Source organism: Lissotriton helveticus, chromosome 6, assembly GCF_964261635.1.
Source record: "Lissotriton helveticus chromosome 6, aLisHel1.1, whole genome shotgun sequence".
Taxonomy (NCBI): Eukaryota; Metazoa; Chordata; class Amphibia; order Caudata; family Salamandridae; genus Lissotriton; species Lissotriton helveticus.
Window position 1 is genome coordinate 1,038,997,357 of NC_136067.1, and position 17,261 is coordinate 1,039,014,617.

Genomic DNA, 17,261 nt, shown 5'->3' on the forward strand with positions numbered 1-17,261 from the left:
GACCAGTGGCTGGAGGAACAGGAATTACATTATTTACAGGATGCTGAGGGTGAGCGGGCGGAATACGATTTGCATATGCTGGGACTGTGTCGTCCAAGTAGGATGAAAGAAAAATTTCAGCTGCGGTCGGTTTATGACGTAGCTTAATCGGGACCAATGGTGGCGGTAAATTACAGGGTGCTTCCGGGGTTGCCTTCGGCAAGCCCTCGGCAAGAAGAGGATACATACCTTTAATAAGGGCATTTCTCTGTCTGTCTGACTGTTCTGCTCTAACTCGTTCACCTTCTTCGATTAATTCCCTTTCTTGGGCTTTTTCTGAGGATTCCCTACTTAATTCTGTTTTTCTGAATTCTTTTTCGGTTCTTCTATGAGATTCTTTGCGCCATAACTCGATGGCATCTTTCTGGGACTGTCTGGCTTTCTTTTTCCATAATGCTTCTTCTACTCGCATGATGCACTCGGCATCCCATGTACCTGATACAGGCCATCTATATTTCTCTTCAAGATCCTTCGTGTAATCCACCCATAAGTCTAGATATAATATGGCATCTAAGCCATGCTTGTGGTACATAAAGTGTCCAGGACTGTCCCTAGGAGGGACAGGAACTGCTTCTTCGAGTAACCCTTTTCTGGTCTTTATCTGACGTAACTTCGAAAACAGAGGCATGTCTGAGTTGTACTTGAACTAAACACAATACACAATAATCACAGTAATGAGATGGCAAACAAATCACTCATACCACGACATAGAAATACATTAATAACAGTTCGAACAGAAATACTACCTGATACACTGAAAACATAACACTTGAATTTCTCGAGAACGGACTTACTAGAATTACTGGATGCACTGCTAAAACAGTACAGAACATACCGGTCTCGTAAAGAGACACGTCATACCGTATCCACCTAGGTGAATACTTCGGACTGGATCTGTGTACCCAAACCCATCGGACCAGGAACAAACTAATGAACCTGTCTAGATACTTCCCCCGCAACGGTACTCACCGGGAAGCAGAAACTGAAGGCCTCGGACTGGACTGGACTGCTACGACGTCGGACTACGAACTTCGGACTTCAGGAACAGGTGGGCCTCCGGATACCTCGGACCTTGCTCTCTCGGCTTGGGCTCTGGTCGGGACGAACCGCATTCCTCACCGCCTCGTCTGGATGCCGGACCGCAGGTTCCGTCTCCTCCGTGGGCCTGAGGGAGACTTGAAGCAGAAATATCTGCACGTGCACGGTAGAGTTCCGTCACGGCTGTAGAAGGGTCAGGGGGCCTGCGTTACATCGCCGGCGCGTGGGGAAGGGGCTCGTCCCTATTCGGGCGCCATTTATGTGGTAAATAAATAATTAATTACCGGTACTATTTTTGAATACATTAATAATAACAGATAGCTCAATAAATAAGAGGCAGGATCCGAGGAATCTGAGTCTAACAGGCTTTAATCAGGCACAAGGGAAGGGACAGGATCGGAACAGCCTGAAATAGAATGGCATAGAAGGCAGCTGCAACGTCTCATTAACAGTACAAGGTATATATAGTAAAACATCACAATTACATTACATACAGTAGGCGTAACAAGTGACAAGCGTAAGATAAGGACACATGGGCGTGAAAAGAAGGCGTGCACAGGGCGTGCACGTAGACATGTGATGAGAACATCACAGAAGTGTCATAAATGGGTGGATACATGGAGGGGGCTACCTGAGCAGCTGGAACCTTTAACCTAGTGGTACGCGCAAACGGGCAATGACGTGTTACCGGGGAGAACTGGGGGCTATGACTTCTGCACTAGAAGAGGAGACTAAAGTCTGCGGTGTCAGGACGACATGTACCTATAGCATATCTGGTATCTGGTGTTTGGAGTACATGTTGATAGAATCTAAAAGTTATCAGGGCAAAGGCTACTTGACACTAAGGCTGGTGCATGCATATATTCTACATGTATTGCGTGTGCTATGAATCTTCCATGAGTATTAATACAGTAATTCTCTTGCATGGAGACAGAAAGACTAGACTATAGCTGAAGCTGTTTATGCGGTTCGCTAGCTTAGGAATGTGAAGACGGAGAGCTGAACTGATAACTAGAGGCATAACATATTCTTGGCAGACAGGCAGGCAGAGCCAGGCCGGGCACCGCGCTGCGCGGCAGGAAGTAAGTGAAGGGTCAGGGATGCAGGTGGGGGCTGCATCGCTCCTCGGAGCGGGTTCAGGAGACTGGAGCTTGAATCTGTTGTTCAGGCCCTTTGAGGCCTAGAAACGGGGACAATTCAATGAATTAACGTGCACACTATAAAACGTGGCAACATAGGCCTAATACTCGTTGCTTTCACGAGAACTGGAAACTGGCATACTAACGTTGGACACAACTATAATTGCGTCTTTAATCGATCATAGGGGGATATATGCATATCGATCATGCACATATAACATAGGATGGGGAACACGTAGGCACATATAACAAGGCAAAATTCAATTTTCCTCATTCCCTCCTTGTGCCCTACATTTCCATCAGGAAACATCAATATTCATGATACCATCTATCTGTTCATATAGCATCATTTGCTCGTCTCGAATTTTCTTGGAACGGGACTTAGGACTAGGAATACAAGAGGTAGCGCACAAGCCGCAGATCATAGGGGGATATATGCATATCGATCATGCACATATAACATAGGATGGGGAACACGTAGGCACATATAACAAGGCAAAATTCAATTTTCCTCAAGGGCAAAGATTTTACGTAGTAGATAATACTAAGGGGCATATTAATAAGAAAGTCACGAAACACAGCTCACCAAGTCACCTTCCTATGCTGCATATCAGGGAAGAGCAGGAATGGGCTATATTAAAAAGAATTCAGAGCCTTCCTGCCTTTGTTTCTGTGCTAGTGCCGATTTTGCTGCCTTGCACCAACGCATGCACCCTTGCACCCTGGTGCCTGCGTTGTAAGGAGGATTGTTTTTGTGCAGGAAGGGGCACCTGCAGTCCTTGGTTATTTTAAGCAAATAGTGTATTTTTTGACAAGTGTTGCATAAAGTGTACACTGCTCTTAGTAGATACTTTTTAATACTCCGTGGTGTATTTCTCATTGGAATTTCGTTGTCTGCAAACAGTGTGGTGCTGAGTAAACTCTCTCCCTAGAGTAAACACTGTTTACAGTACCCACTTTTCTACTCATATCAATTAATTTCTCAGTGTAGGTTCAGTGACTGTGAGGGGTCTGATACAAATAAAAGCAGTCCGTAGTAGGGCATTCATTTTGGAACAGACATAGAGTATCACGAGTAACTTGGCTTTCTCTGAACACTTGCATACACATTGAAAACCACGTGCAAGGAGGGTTTCCCATATATCTTTGGTTGATTGTTAATGTGAACTAGGCTATCCATGAAGTGTATGGTATAGAGTTAATGTTGCTCATACCACATGCTTGCTACACCTAAGGGAGTTGTATCTGTGATGGCATTAATGATGCTTCATATTATTCTGAGCTATTTTGTACTTAGCTTCAGGCCTATAATGCCATACCAGTTTATTTGATAATGTACACAAAAGAAGCTTAAATGATGTCATGAGTGATGTCACCAATTATGCCATTTGAGGTGTCATCAGGAATGTTATAAATGATGAAATGGAACATGTAATGAGTGATGTAATATGTGAGGTCATAAGCAGTGCATGGCGTGGGAGCTATTACGAGTGAATTTCTGTGTGTTTATAGTTCAAAGCGTTAATGTAGTCACTGACAGCTTAACCTAACTATAACGTTACTTTACGCCTGGGTTTTTCCAGTGAATATATGTATACTTGTATGTAAATGTGTGTATGTAAGTATGTATGTATGTAAGTATGTATATATGTATGTATATATGTACAATGTACCAAACAATTTGGTGGAAATCAGGCCCATTTAGGTGGTTTTGAATGAACAACTCTTTATATAATAAAAAGGGTAAATAGAATACATTACATATCAGATTCAATGTATTTGTAACATATTTAGTTTTTTATTTAAAGATATTGGAACAAAGATAATAATTAGCAAATAAATATCTAAATATGGCATTTCATTGCCTTATAATACCATACAAAATAGCAAAGAACACTCATTAGATATTCTTGATTATACAAGAGTCAAATGTACATTCTTTAAAAACACTACTCCTGTTTATAATTATATATACATTAAACACTTATCTTTGATGTAAGATTGCATATTATTTAACCCTGCCATTAGGAGATTCTACCAGTCTAATGATTAGAGGCCACATTTGGGCTATCTATTTTTTATTAGGATTATCACTGATGATGGATATCTCCAATCTACAAATATCCATAAACTGTGACCACCAGAAAGGGATACATCTGGGCAGATGCTCAAAATGTCCTTGCCTATAAACTAATGACAAAAGGATGTTGCAAGAAATAGCATAAGATAAAGGCATTTGGTAATAGGCAACTTCTTCTGAAATGGTTGTTGGTAAGTTTGCGCATATGTAACAATCCTTTGCATCCATGGTGTATTCTTGAACTTACCTACAATAAACATTAGTAGAATAATCATTTTTCGTATAGCTTACAAAGGAATAACTAAAGGGGTCTTCCCTAGTATTGTAAAAAGGTGCATTAGTGATGTGCTTTGTTTCAAGCTCTGGCTCTAGGTAAAACCCTATTAGTACTATAGTGATCATTATTACTGTTATTACTAAATTTAACCCATTATATATTTACACTTATTTCTAATGCAACACATTCTCAGAGTCAGTTCAATACACTTAGTTCAATAGCTTATAGCAAGTTTTAGTATGTAGCTTCTTTGGTGCAGTTAATGTTATTTTTCTTCAGCAGTCAAGCTTCTAATCAGAGAATCCTTAACCTCACTCCGTGTTCTTCCTAAATGTTGTCCATATTCTTCTGTAGCTTTCAACATGGAACTAGGTGGATCTTCTGTAAAATAAACAACTAAACAACAAACATCTAATAAGCACTGTTCAAATAGTCTTTCTTCAGTTCTTTTTAGCTTCAAGTTCTTTCTTCAGATTATTTTCTTCAGTCTTGTTTTCTCTTTGTCAGGGAGGTTCATATAGTAAAGGATTTATGTTGCACAAGTCCTTCAATGTGGTATTCAATGCAGTGTTCATGTAGTATAACCCTTCAGGTGCTGAATATCTATGACAAGACACTCATACTCTTTTCGATCGTCTTAGGTTTTGCTGATTTGTATCTATGCAACCTTCGTCGCTAGACTCATCCTCTTCGAGTATTATTTCCGGAATTTGAGCTATTCAAGAACTTCTCCCTGGATTTTTGTTTTCATAGCTTTGTGGCCATTCTGCTTGTTGATTAGTTCTCCTTGTCCCAGGGCTGGTTCCTTCGCCTGCATCTTTTTCTTGTCGCAGTATTACATCAGCATCACTTTTACTCTGTGATTCAATCTCTGCTTCTGCTTCATCAGAGATCTCAATGCCACTCTGGATTACTCCAGGTACTTATGCTTGACTTACTGTCAACTGTTTTTCACCCCTTCCTCTTCCAGTGGCTGGACTGTCAACAGTACTGTTGGTCTGGGTGGTATCTCTATTGGTGGAACAACCACCAATGCTCTTCATTCAGGATCATAGACCAAAGGCACCTATTCTGGATTGCTCAATCTTTTGTGGTGGGAAGCATGAATCCAGTTTGAGACTACATCACACTTAACAGCAGTGTGCATAGTTAGGATCACCTGAAAAGGGTCTTTCCACCTGGGTTCAAGGCACGTCTTCAGAAAATGCTTCTACCCAATCACCAGGATTGAGGTCATGGCACTGTTCTTGATGCAGGTCTTATGTAGCAGCTGAAACCTGATGAGAAACAAAAGGAACCATATCAGCCAATCCTTTGCAGTAATCCAATATTATATTGTCAGTGATATTAAAACAGCATATGCAGGCACATCAGGTAATCTCATTGCTCTACCCATCAATATTTCATGGAGCGATAACCCCGTCTTTTTGTCAGGGGTGCTCTGTATATTCATTCACACCAAGGGTAAGGCATTTGGCCATCTCAGAGAAGTTGATGTACAGACATCGGCCAATCTAGACTTGTGGTACCCTTTTTTGTTCAACAATAACAGAGGCTTCTGGTCTGTAACTGCACTGTCATCTCGTTCAATATGTAAAGCTGTGCAGATTATCTTCATCACTTCATTGTTGAAGTGCATTCCTCTATCTGACTCAGAAGAAATTGGCATGCCAAACCTTGGTATTAATTCTCATAAAAACAGCTTAGATACAGTGAGACTGTTATTTCTTCTAGTGGGGTAGGCTTCCACCAATCTTGTGAAAACACACACAATCACTAGGATATATCTCAGCCCGTTATGCAAGTCATCTTGACAAACTCCATCTGCAGCTTGTTGAATGGGCCACCTGATCTCCCTAGGTGTGTTACAGTGGCGTGTTCTTTTCCCTACATTTAACTGTTGACAAGTTACACACTGACGGCATATCTCTTCTGCCAACATTGTGAATCTGGAACTATACCAACTCTGCCTGAAAAAGTCACCATTGCATTCCTCCCTAAAAGCTTGTATCCATGGATAGTATTATATCATTGGAAACAACAAGCTATCCGGCAATACTTGTCTCCCATCTGTCGACACCCAAATGTTGTTTCCATTTTTCTTGCATCCTGCTTTTACCCAAACATTCTGTTCTGTCACTAACACATTTCCATGCACTCTTTTAGGTTCATCCCAGGTTTCAGTAACTTTCATCAACACTGCAAAAGAACTCTCCTCTTCGGACTCACTAGTGAAATTTCCATTAAAGGAACACGCTAACAATATGCAATACCTGACTACTGAGTTAACATATCGGTTGCCCATGACAATATAACTGCTTCCTCTTTGATGAGCTGTGCACGTCACCACAGCAATTTCTCCTGGTAATTGTGGAGCATCCAACGAGGCCTTGGTGTTTGTTCCATTTTGGATTGGAATGAGGTAGTAAGAATCCCCCCAGTGACCACAACTGCCTAAACCATGGATGACACCAAGCCCATACTGGCTGTCAGTGAATATTGTGACTCTTATTTGTCCAGTTAAACTACAAGCTCTAGTAACAGCATGCAGTTCAGCTGCTTGGGCAGAAAAAACTTTCTGAGCCATGAAGCTTCGGCAACATCATTTATGGAGCACACATCATATGCTGGTTTAAGTGTGCCATCATTTCCTCTCAAACATGACATCTACGAATAACACATGATCAGATTCCATCAGAGGTTCGTCCTTAATGTTAGGGCTGGGTTTAGTGCACGATTCCATGAAATCTAGACAATTATGGTCACTTTCATCACAATTTTCATAATCATTTTTTTCAGGGAACAACGTCGAAGGGTTCAGCATTGTGCATAATTTCAAAACAATATTGTCAGAAGAGAGTATATTCTGCTTGTATCCAGTAAACCTATTATGAGTCATCTATTGTGTCTTTGTTCTCATTAACAATAACTCCACAAGGTGCGGGACCATGACAGTTAAAGAGTTTCCCATCACTAAGTCCTCACTCTTTTCCAAACTTGTGCTCACAGCAGCTACCGGCTTAAGGCAACTCAGAAGACCTACTGCTACAGGGTCAAGGGTGATAGAAAAATAGTCAATAGGCTTTCAAGATCCTCCATTTGTTTGGGTCAAAACAGAAAGAGCGCACATATCACTCTCACTGCAAAACAACATGAATTATTTTGTATAATTCAGCATTACTAGTGCTGGGGCCCGGCACAATTTCTCTTTCAGCTTTAGGAATGCTTTTGTATATTCATTGTCCCATGAATTGAATCAGACACCTCTCTGTGTGTCAACCTCAGTAAAGGCTTGGCCACCAAGGAAAAGTTTGGTACAGTAGCCAACCATTCCCAAAAACATTCCGATTTCCTTTGAGTTTGTGGTGGATTTGTAAGCTTGCTTCCACTCTCTCTGGTGACATTGTTCTAGCTCCTTTCTCAATGTGTCCCAAATATTGAACCTCTTTTTGACAATACTGAAGTTTCACTGGTGACACATTGTGTCCACTCTCAGCCAGGTGGTTTAAGAGTACATTGGTGTCATGCTTGCATGCATCCCGCGTTACTGATGCCACAAACAGGTCATTTATGTATTGCACAAGGGTTGTTCCGCTTGGCATTTTCAGAGTTTCTAGATTTGTTTTCAGGATTTCATGCAAAATGGATAGGCTCTCTGTATACCCTTGTGGGACACTACACCATGTTAATACCTTCTGCTGGCATATAAAGGAAAAAGACATTGGCTTTACTTGTGCAAGGGCACTGAGAAGAAAGTCTGACACAGGTTGATAACGGTAAACCACTCTGCATTATATCGGAGTTGAAACCATATAGTAGCTGAATTTGGTACAACAGGACAACAGGACACTACAATTTAATTTACCTTTCATAAATCTTGAACCCTCATGTATTTACAGTTGGGTTTCTGCAAGCCCATAATTGGAAAGTTACATGGGCTTCTAATTAGTTCCCTCAGCATTCCTTTTTGTAGCATGTCATCTATCACTGATTGTATTCCTGCAATAATCTCTGGTATCAAATTATATGGTGGTGTTCTGGGAAATTCAGCATTTTGTTATCACAGTGATACAGACTGGTTCTACTCCTTTAATGTGTCCAATGTCTTTCCCTGTAAAATTCCAAAGTCCTGCAATCACTGTTTCTCTCCAATCTTTAGGTAATTAATTAATGGTTAGCGAAAGGAACATTCCTATCTTAGCCTGTTGTTGGATTATTTTAAAATCTACATCCGCATCATGTGTCTGGAAAGCCATAGCATCCAGCGTGCAATATAAAGTGCAATTCAACTTCCACAATGAATCCCTTCTCTTTAGGTTAACCGGCCTTAAATCACAAACAAAGGGGTTCTTTTCTTAAAATGTGCCTATTTTTATTGAAACCTTTTCAGAAACTGGGTTTAGGATTTGTTTATTTGTAACTCCTACAATTTAGATAGTCTGGGACTTCTGCTGTTCTGACAGTGGAATGGGTCGCACCAGTATTAATAAGAAATTATATGGGGTGACCATAGACTTCTGTGTCTACGTGTGGGTCTACCTCTAAAACTGCGCCAAGTACGCAATCTTCTTTCCCTCTCAGGCACCGTAATTGAGAATTTTCTGAACCGGAAACATCATTTTCAAATAGCAGAACATTTTGCAATGCACTCTGATTTGGATTCTGAAATTGTGGCATAGTATTCTAAAATGGATTTGGTATTAATTTTTGGCATTCAATTTAGATTATACCTTGGATTTCCCATTTGTGCAGCTGTAACAGGTATCATTAAAGCAAGTCCCTGCATTGGCATTTGCATTTGCTGTGCTGGCACATTTTGAGTTTGCATACGTCAAAGCATCCGTACATTTCCTCCCGCATTGTCAGGATTATGCCGACATTACCTCTTCCAACATTTAATTCTATGAAACATGTGGCAGGCAGAAATCTTTTTCATAGCAGCAATCTCTGCTCCAGAACCTATACCCACAGTAACACCTCTACCTCTACCCTGCGACCCATCCATCCCTCCTTGACTTCCTTGAAAACCAACCTGTGACACAACAACTCCTTGCATGCTTCATTGATTACCTGTAAAAGAAGGGTTCTGAAAACCTTTCTGAGCCAGCTTCGTTTTTGCTAACAGAATTTTAACATTATTTTCTTCTGCTTCATGTCTAACTCGTCACTGCAACATTTTGCGTATCTCAAAACTTCATCTAGTGACTTATTGTGCTAGCCGACCATGCTTTGCTTTATATGTGAACAAATCTCTGGCTTGAGCTGGGACACGAAAATACACATATCCTTCTCCTCAGGATATTCACCTCTACTGCCTTTGGATCTTGGGGAGTTCTTTTATCAATCCAAATCTTTTGGGGGTGCTACGCCCTTTAAAAAGGCAATTATGGCTTCATATTTGTCCATCACAATAGGTAAGGATGCATTAGTTCTAACTTCCCTCATTGGTTGTTCCTTAGGCCATTGTACTGAAGTCTTACATTCAGCCCTTACATCAGCAAGTACTACAATGTCGAAAAACATATTCAAATCAGTCCGCAATGCCTTCGAAATCTTTATGAACCTTTCCACTTGTCTCTCAATTTGGGAAAATAATTTTTTAATGCTGCCAGATCACCTCGACTCTAAGGAACATGTACATTAATTCCTTCTGCTATTTCTGGAAGTGGGTAAATCGACGCTTCTCCCTCATCTTTCTCACTCTGATTTCCTGCAATGGCTGACTCCCTTTTTTTCTTTTCATGTTTCTTTGCCCATCTAATTTCGAGTTTCTCAGTCTATCTCCATCTGCGAATGCATTTTGTGAGAAGTTGGCCTGATATATGATGCTCACTAGTTCTAGTGATCACCTTGTATCAGTCCAAACAACCCTTATGGTGATTGGTTGTAAGTCAACCTTATAGACCAGCTATCCTAATGGTAGCATGGACAAAGCAGTCTTAGGCTAAACTCTTTTGGCATGTGAAGCCAGCTGTTTTACCACATATAACCCCTTGAATACCAGATGAAAGGACACCACGCAGGTTGTTATGAAAATAAACAATATATTTATTAATAACAAACACCTCTGAACTCTTTATGAGATCAGAGGGCTAAGCACATGACTATCTCTTAGGAAAAATACGATAAGTTGCACAAAATTACAATGGTGCCCTAGGGGCACGACAAACCATATACTAAGTAAATGGTATAAGGAAATCGATAGAAGGAATGGAGCTGTCCAGAGGCTGTAGGATCGCTGGGACTACACTATCCTAACCTTAGGTAAGTAATAGGAGGCCCACGGGACGCGTGTGCAGAATGTGAACTCACACGCGGGATGCGTAACAACGTCTATGGACAGTACAGTTCAAGCAAAAGGTGAGTACAGACAATCCTGACTGGTTAGGACTAAAACGACTGTGAATCTGGACACTAGGAGAGTTAATCTACCCTTGAGCACCGAAATGCTCTTGTTACCTCACCCACGGGCTGCGGGTGCATAGGTGCGAATTCGTGTCGGGTTTCTGCGTTGAAGTCTATGGAGCCTGTAAGAAAAGATGCTGGAGGCGACCAGGAGGAAGATGTCCGGTGCGATCCACGGGTGGATCGAGGAAGATGAAGACCTGAATGCAGAGGGGACAATGTTCAAAGTCACTAGCCAGTGACCGGTGTGGAACCAGGAAGGAACCAGATGTCGTTGTCGCGATCAGGTGAAGAGTGGACGCTTGTCTCTGCAGCCACGGGGACCAGGAGGTGTCTTCGATGACCAGAATGGAGGCACGAGCTGTCCCACGCAGGCTCTCGCTGTCGGCGGTGTCGGATCCGGATTTGGAGTCAACAGGCCTTGGCAAAGGCAACCCACGCGGTGAGTGGAAACGGCGTCTGGAGTGGACCAGGAGGGTCCAGGGTGCTCCTCTTTTGGAAGGGAGCAAGGGCCAGTCTGGAGCAACCAGACCAACAGTGTAGATTTCAAGGATCGTCATCTAGGAGGCCACTAGCCAGCCGGCAAGTAACCAGACAACGCGTCGAGCAGCAATCAAGCAAAAGGGCCCCACGCAGATCTCGTGGATGCTGGAGGGCTGGTCTTTGATGCAGGACCTGCTCGGGGCTGGGGCTTCTCAATCCCCAAAGCATTTTGTCGAGGTTACCCCAGAAGTCGTGCTGGAAGCGAAGTGCAGTTTCTCCAAGATGGCCGGTCCCACATGTCTCGTCGCACCCACGGACTCAGCTGTGCTGCAGATGTGAGTTGAGGTCGGAGAGGTCTGGGAATCCGGGTCTTGCTGGGCTCTGAAGTCTGGATCCTCGAGGGAAGACGACAAAGTGAAGCCGCTGGACGCTTGATGGTGCCTGCGGATGCAGGGTGGACACTCCTTGCCCACAAGGGAGATTTCTTCAGTCTTCTGTGGAGCTGAACGTGGAAGTCCAGAGTTTCTTCTTGTAAAGTTTCAAGTCAGGATTAATCTGATTTGGAATGGGACCAGCTCCTACCTTTATCCTGCTAAAGGGGGCTGCACTAGTGACTAGGTCCCTCCCATGGGTGGGACCAGGAAGGGGGGTGGTTACACCCCCTATCCTTTGTCTGGTTTCACGCCAGAGCTGGGGCTGGAGTGCTCCAGCAACTGGTTTGAACCGGGGTATGCACAGGGACACCTTGTGTGCCCCAGGCATGTGTCATTCCTTTCAGGCCTCCCTACCTCAATACACAAAATCCTGTCTGGGGTGGTGCTAGCATCTCCCAAGGCAGGAAACCCTTTGTCCAGGCCTCCCTCGCTGGAAGGACTCCCAGCAGCAGGAGGTCAGACTTGTGTCTGTGGTGGCAGCATCCATTTTGTGATGCTGAGGCTCTGCTTAACTTTAACCGGGGTTCACAGTTACATACATGTCGTGTCCCTCTAAAGGGGTGAAATGCTACCCCCGTCGCCAGTACTGGTGAGGGGGTAGTATTCCAATTCGTATGACACCTTACTCGACATGTTTTGATAATGCTATACCAAAGTTAGCAATAACCGCGAGGATTATAATGCATTTAAGAGTATATGGTATAGCATTATCATGGAAACACCTAAAGGACTTGGTTCCGAAAGCTGCCGAGAGGCTCAGCTCATGCTAGAGCACCATCTCACATAATTCCAAGCACTCTGCCTTCAGGATTGATAAGGCCTGCCACAGGAGTGACTGATAGGAATATATGTGTCCATTTTAGGGTTAGATATAGGTATACTATATCTACAGCAAAGGGTGATTACACCACCTTGCCCCAGCTGTCTTAGCAGCCAGTTGTGTCAGTTTGGATGACCAGCCAGGGGTGGCATAATACATGCTTCAGCCCCTGGTAGGCCTTGGGTTCACCTATGCCCTGGGTACCTAAGGTACACTGTACAGGGGCTGATAAGGGGTCCCAATACCAATTAGTAAATGCACCTAAAGTACATGGATGTCAATTTAGAGAGAGAACAGCTAGGGTGTGGGTCTGATTAGCAGGCCCACAGCCAGGGAAAGTCGTAAACCAGTGAAGCAAAAAGCAAAAATCTGGGGTGACCATAGGTTTGCAGACCCTACTCTCCTACATAACCCCCCAAACTTAGGGACATTAAACTAACCTTGACCAGGTGAGTCTTCCTGTTCTAAGTGGAAATACGTGGAGAGACCATCTGCATTGCCATGGTCAGTCCCTGGTCTGTGCTCCACTGTAAAGTCCATCCCCTGTAGGGAAATGGACCACCTAAGAAGTTTGGGGTTTTCACCCTTCATTTGATTTAGCCATAAGAGGGGCTTATGGTCGGTCTGAATCTTGAAGTGAGTTCCAAACAAGTATGGCCTCAACTTCTTCAGGGCCCAAACCACAGCAAAGGCCTCCCTCTCAATAGCTGACCAACGTTTCTCTCTAGGGGTCAGCCTTCTACTGATAAAAGCAATGGGCTGGTCATGACCATCAATATTCAGTTGAGATAGAACAGCTCCCAAACCCAACTCAGATGCAACTGTTTGGACAATGAAGGTTTTGGAGTAGTCAGGACTCTTGAGAATAGGTGCAGGACACATGGCCTGCTTTAGGTCACGAATGCCTTCTGACATCTAGCTGTCCACTGAACCTTTCTTGGCATTTTCTTGCTTGTCAAATCATTAAGTGGTGTCACAATGGACCCATAATTTTTGACAAACTTCCTATAGTAACCAGACAGGCCCAAGAAAGCTCTGACCTGTGTCTGGGTGGTTGGAGGAGCCCAGTCCTTTATGGCCTGTATCTTGCTCTCCAATGGTTGAACCTGGCCTCCACCTACAAGGTGGCCCAGGTACACAACCTGACTCTGCCCTATCTGGCACTTGGTGGCCTTGATAGTGGGGCTTGCCTTTTGCAGGGCCTCCAAAACTTTCCTCAGGTGGATCAGGTGATCCTCCCAGGTGGAGCTGAAGACAGCAATATCATCTAGATATGCTGCACAAAAGTCATCCAACCCAGTGAGAACTTGGTTCACCAACCTTTGAAAAGTGGCAGGTGCATTTTTCAAACCAAAGGGCATCACCACAAATTGGTAATGACCTCCTGGGGTAGAAAATGCTGTTTTGGCCTTGGCATCCTCAGCTAACCTGATTTGCCAATAACCAGCTGTTAGGTCAAATGTACTCAAGAAGGTGGCAGAAGCCAACTTATCTATGAGTTCATCTGCCCTAGGTATTGGATGGGCATCTGTCTTAGTGACAGCATTGAGACCCCTGTAGTCCACACAAAACCTCATCTCTCTCTTACCATCCTGGTTGTGAGGGTTTGGCACTAGAACTACAGGACTAGCCCAAGGGCTCTCTGAGGGTTCAATAACTCCCAATTCCAACATCTTTTGGACTTATTTCTTTATGCAGTCCCTGACGTGGTCAGGTTGCCTGTAGATTTTACTCTTGACAGGCAGACTGTCACCAGTGTCCACCTCATGGGTGCACCAGTTTGTCTGACTGGGTGTCAGTGAGAACATTTGTCTAAAGGATTGAAGAACTTGTTTGCAATCCTCTTGTTGATGTTCAGAGAGGCTTTCAGAAAAGACTACACCATCAACTGACCCATCATCAGGGTTCTGAGTGAGCAGGTCTGGGAGAGGGTCACTCTCTTCCTCCTGTCCCTCATCTGTTGCCATGAGCAAGCCCATGTTCTCCCTGTCGACAAATGCCTTGAGCCTGTTAACATGAAGCACCCTGTGGGGGCTCCTGGGAGTTCCAAGGTCCACCAAGTAGGTGACCTCTCCCTTTTGCTCAATAATGGTATGGGGTCCAGACCATCTGTCTTGGAGAGCTGCTGGGGCCACTGGCTCCAACACCCACACCTTCTGTCCTGCATGATAAACAGTTAGGACAGCCTTTTGGTCATGCCAAGCTTTTTGAAGTTCTTGGCTGGCCTCAAGGTTTTTGGATGCCTTCTCCATGTACTCTGCCATCCTGGAGCGGAGACCAAGTACATAGTCCACTATGTCAAGTTTAGGCTTTTTGAGAGGTACCTCCTATCCTTCCTTTACAAGACATAGGGGTCCTCTTACAGGATGCCCAAACAGAAGCTCAAAAGGGCTGTAGCCAAACCCCTTCTGTGGGACCTCTCTGTAAGCAAACAGGAGGCAGGGTAAAAGGATGTCCCATCTTCGCCTAAGCTTTTCAGGTAACCCTTTTATCATCCCTTTTAGGGTCTTGTTGAATCTCTCAACAAGCCCATTGCACTGTGGGTGATAGGGTGTGGTAAATTTGTAATTTACACCACACTCCTTCCACATTGCAGTCAAGTATCCTGACATGAAGGTTGCACCTCTGTCAGAGACAACCTCCTTAGGAAACCCCACTCTGGAGAAAACTCCAAGTAGGTCCCTGGCCACAACAGGAGCTGTAGTGGTCCTAAGGGGAATAGCTTCTGGATACCTGGTGGCATGATCCACTACCACCAGTATAAATCTGTGCCCAGATGCTGTTGGGGGGGTCCATTGGTCCAACAATGTCTATCCCCGCTCTCTCAAAGGGCACCCCCACCACAGGTAGAGGTATAAGGGGGGCCTTTGTTGTGCCACCTGATTTGCCACTGGCTTGACAGGTCACACATGAGTGACAAAACTCTTTGGTGTCTTCAGACATATGAGGCCAGTGAAAGTGAGGGGCAAGCCTGTCCCAAGTCTTGCTCTGGCCTAAGTGACCTGCAAGGGGAATCTCATGGGCTAAGGTGAGAAGGAAACCTCTAAGAGACAAGGGGGTGACCAGCCTCCTGGTAGCACCAGGCTTGGGGTGTCTTGCCTCAGAGTATAGGAGTCCTTCATCCCAGTATACCTTGTGGGCACCTGTAGCTTTCCCTGCAGCCTCAGCAGCAGCCTGCTGTCTGAGGGGTTCAAGGGAGGAACAGTCTAACTGTGCCTGTCTCAAGTCTGCCCTGGAAGGTCCCCCTGTCCCAAGAAACTCAACCTGCTCAGGTTCAAGCTCGTCTAGGACAGTTCCTTCTGGGGTCTTTGGGTCAGCCTCCTGAGAGGGCTGATCCTCAACCTGAGGCAGGGGGGAAGGCTCTGCCTTAACCCTACTGTTCTTCCTCTTGGGTAGTGTCTGGTCCATTCTTCCAGGATCCAGCACTTGTTCAGCTGGGCATTTCTTGGCCTGTGACCTAGTCACAGCAAGGACATGTGAGGAGAGACCTAACATTTCTACATGAGTCCTGTACTCCACATCTGACTACAGTGAGGATTCCAAATCATTGCCCAAGAGACAATCTACTGGGAGGTCTGAACTAACTACAACCCTTTTGAGGCCAGTTACCCCTCCCCAGGAGAAGTTAACAACTGCCATACTGTGATTGGTAGTGACGTTGCTAGCATTGGTCACTAGGTAGTCTGAACCTAGCATGATCTGGTCAGGGTCCACAAATGTTGGTGTCACCATAGTGACACTGGCACATGTGTCCCTGTAGGCCTGAGCCATCTCTCCATTAATTAAAGGCGTTTGCCTGTATTTGCCCAGAGTACAAGGACTTACAGTAGGGGCCATATCCATGTCCCCAGTACAAACAAGAACAGCCTGAGTAGGTATTCTGACAAAGTCAGAACCCACCTCAGTTCCAAGGGTTAACCCAACTATAGCCTTGGGAGGTACACTACCACTACTAACTGTACTAGGGGGTGCAGGTGTCTAAGGGACAGTAGTGGTAGGAGCTTGGCCTTTCTTGGTGCACTCACTAAACCAGTGAGTTTTACTTTTACAGTATTGGCACCATGGTTTCTTTGGACCATCATTCTTCTTCTTTTGGGAATTCTGGGACCCACCCTCTTTAGATTGTTGGGGCCCTGTTGAAGACTTCTGGTCATTTTGCTTATTCTCATTATTACCCTTCTGGTCTGCTTTCTTTTGGCCACCACCCTGGTTCTGGTTCTGCTGCTTGACCCTGGTTCTGACCCATCTGTCTGCCTTCTTTCCCAATTCTTGGGGAGAGGTCAGATCTGAGTCAATCAGGTGCTGATGCAACAACTGGTTCTGACAATTATTTAAGATTTGCTCTCTCATAATTAGATTATACAATCCTGTGTAATTAGTAACTTTACTTCCCAGTAACCAGCCTTCCAAAGCCTTAGTGGCACAATCAACAAAGTCAGTCCAATCCTGAGCCTGAGTTTCTGGGTGTCCCTGAACATCAACCTGTACTGTTCAGTTGTTAAGCCAAACCCATCAATCAGAGCAGTTTTCAGGACTTGGTAATCAT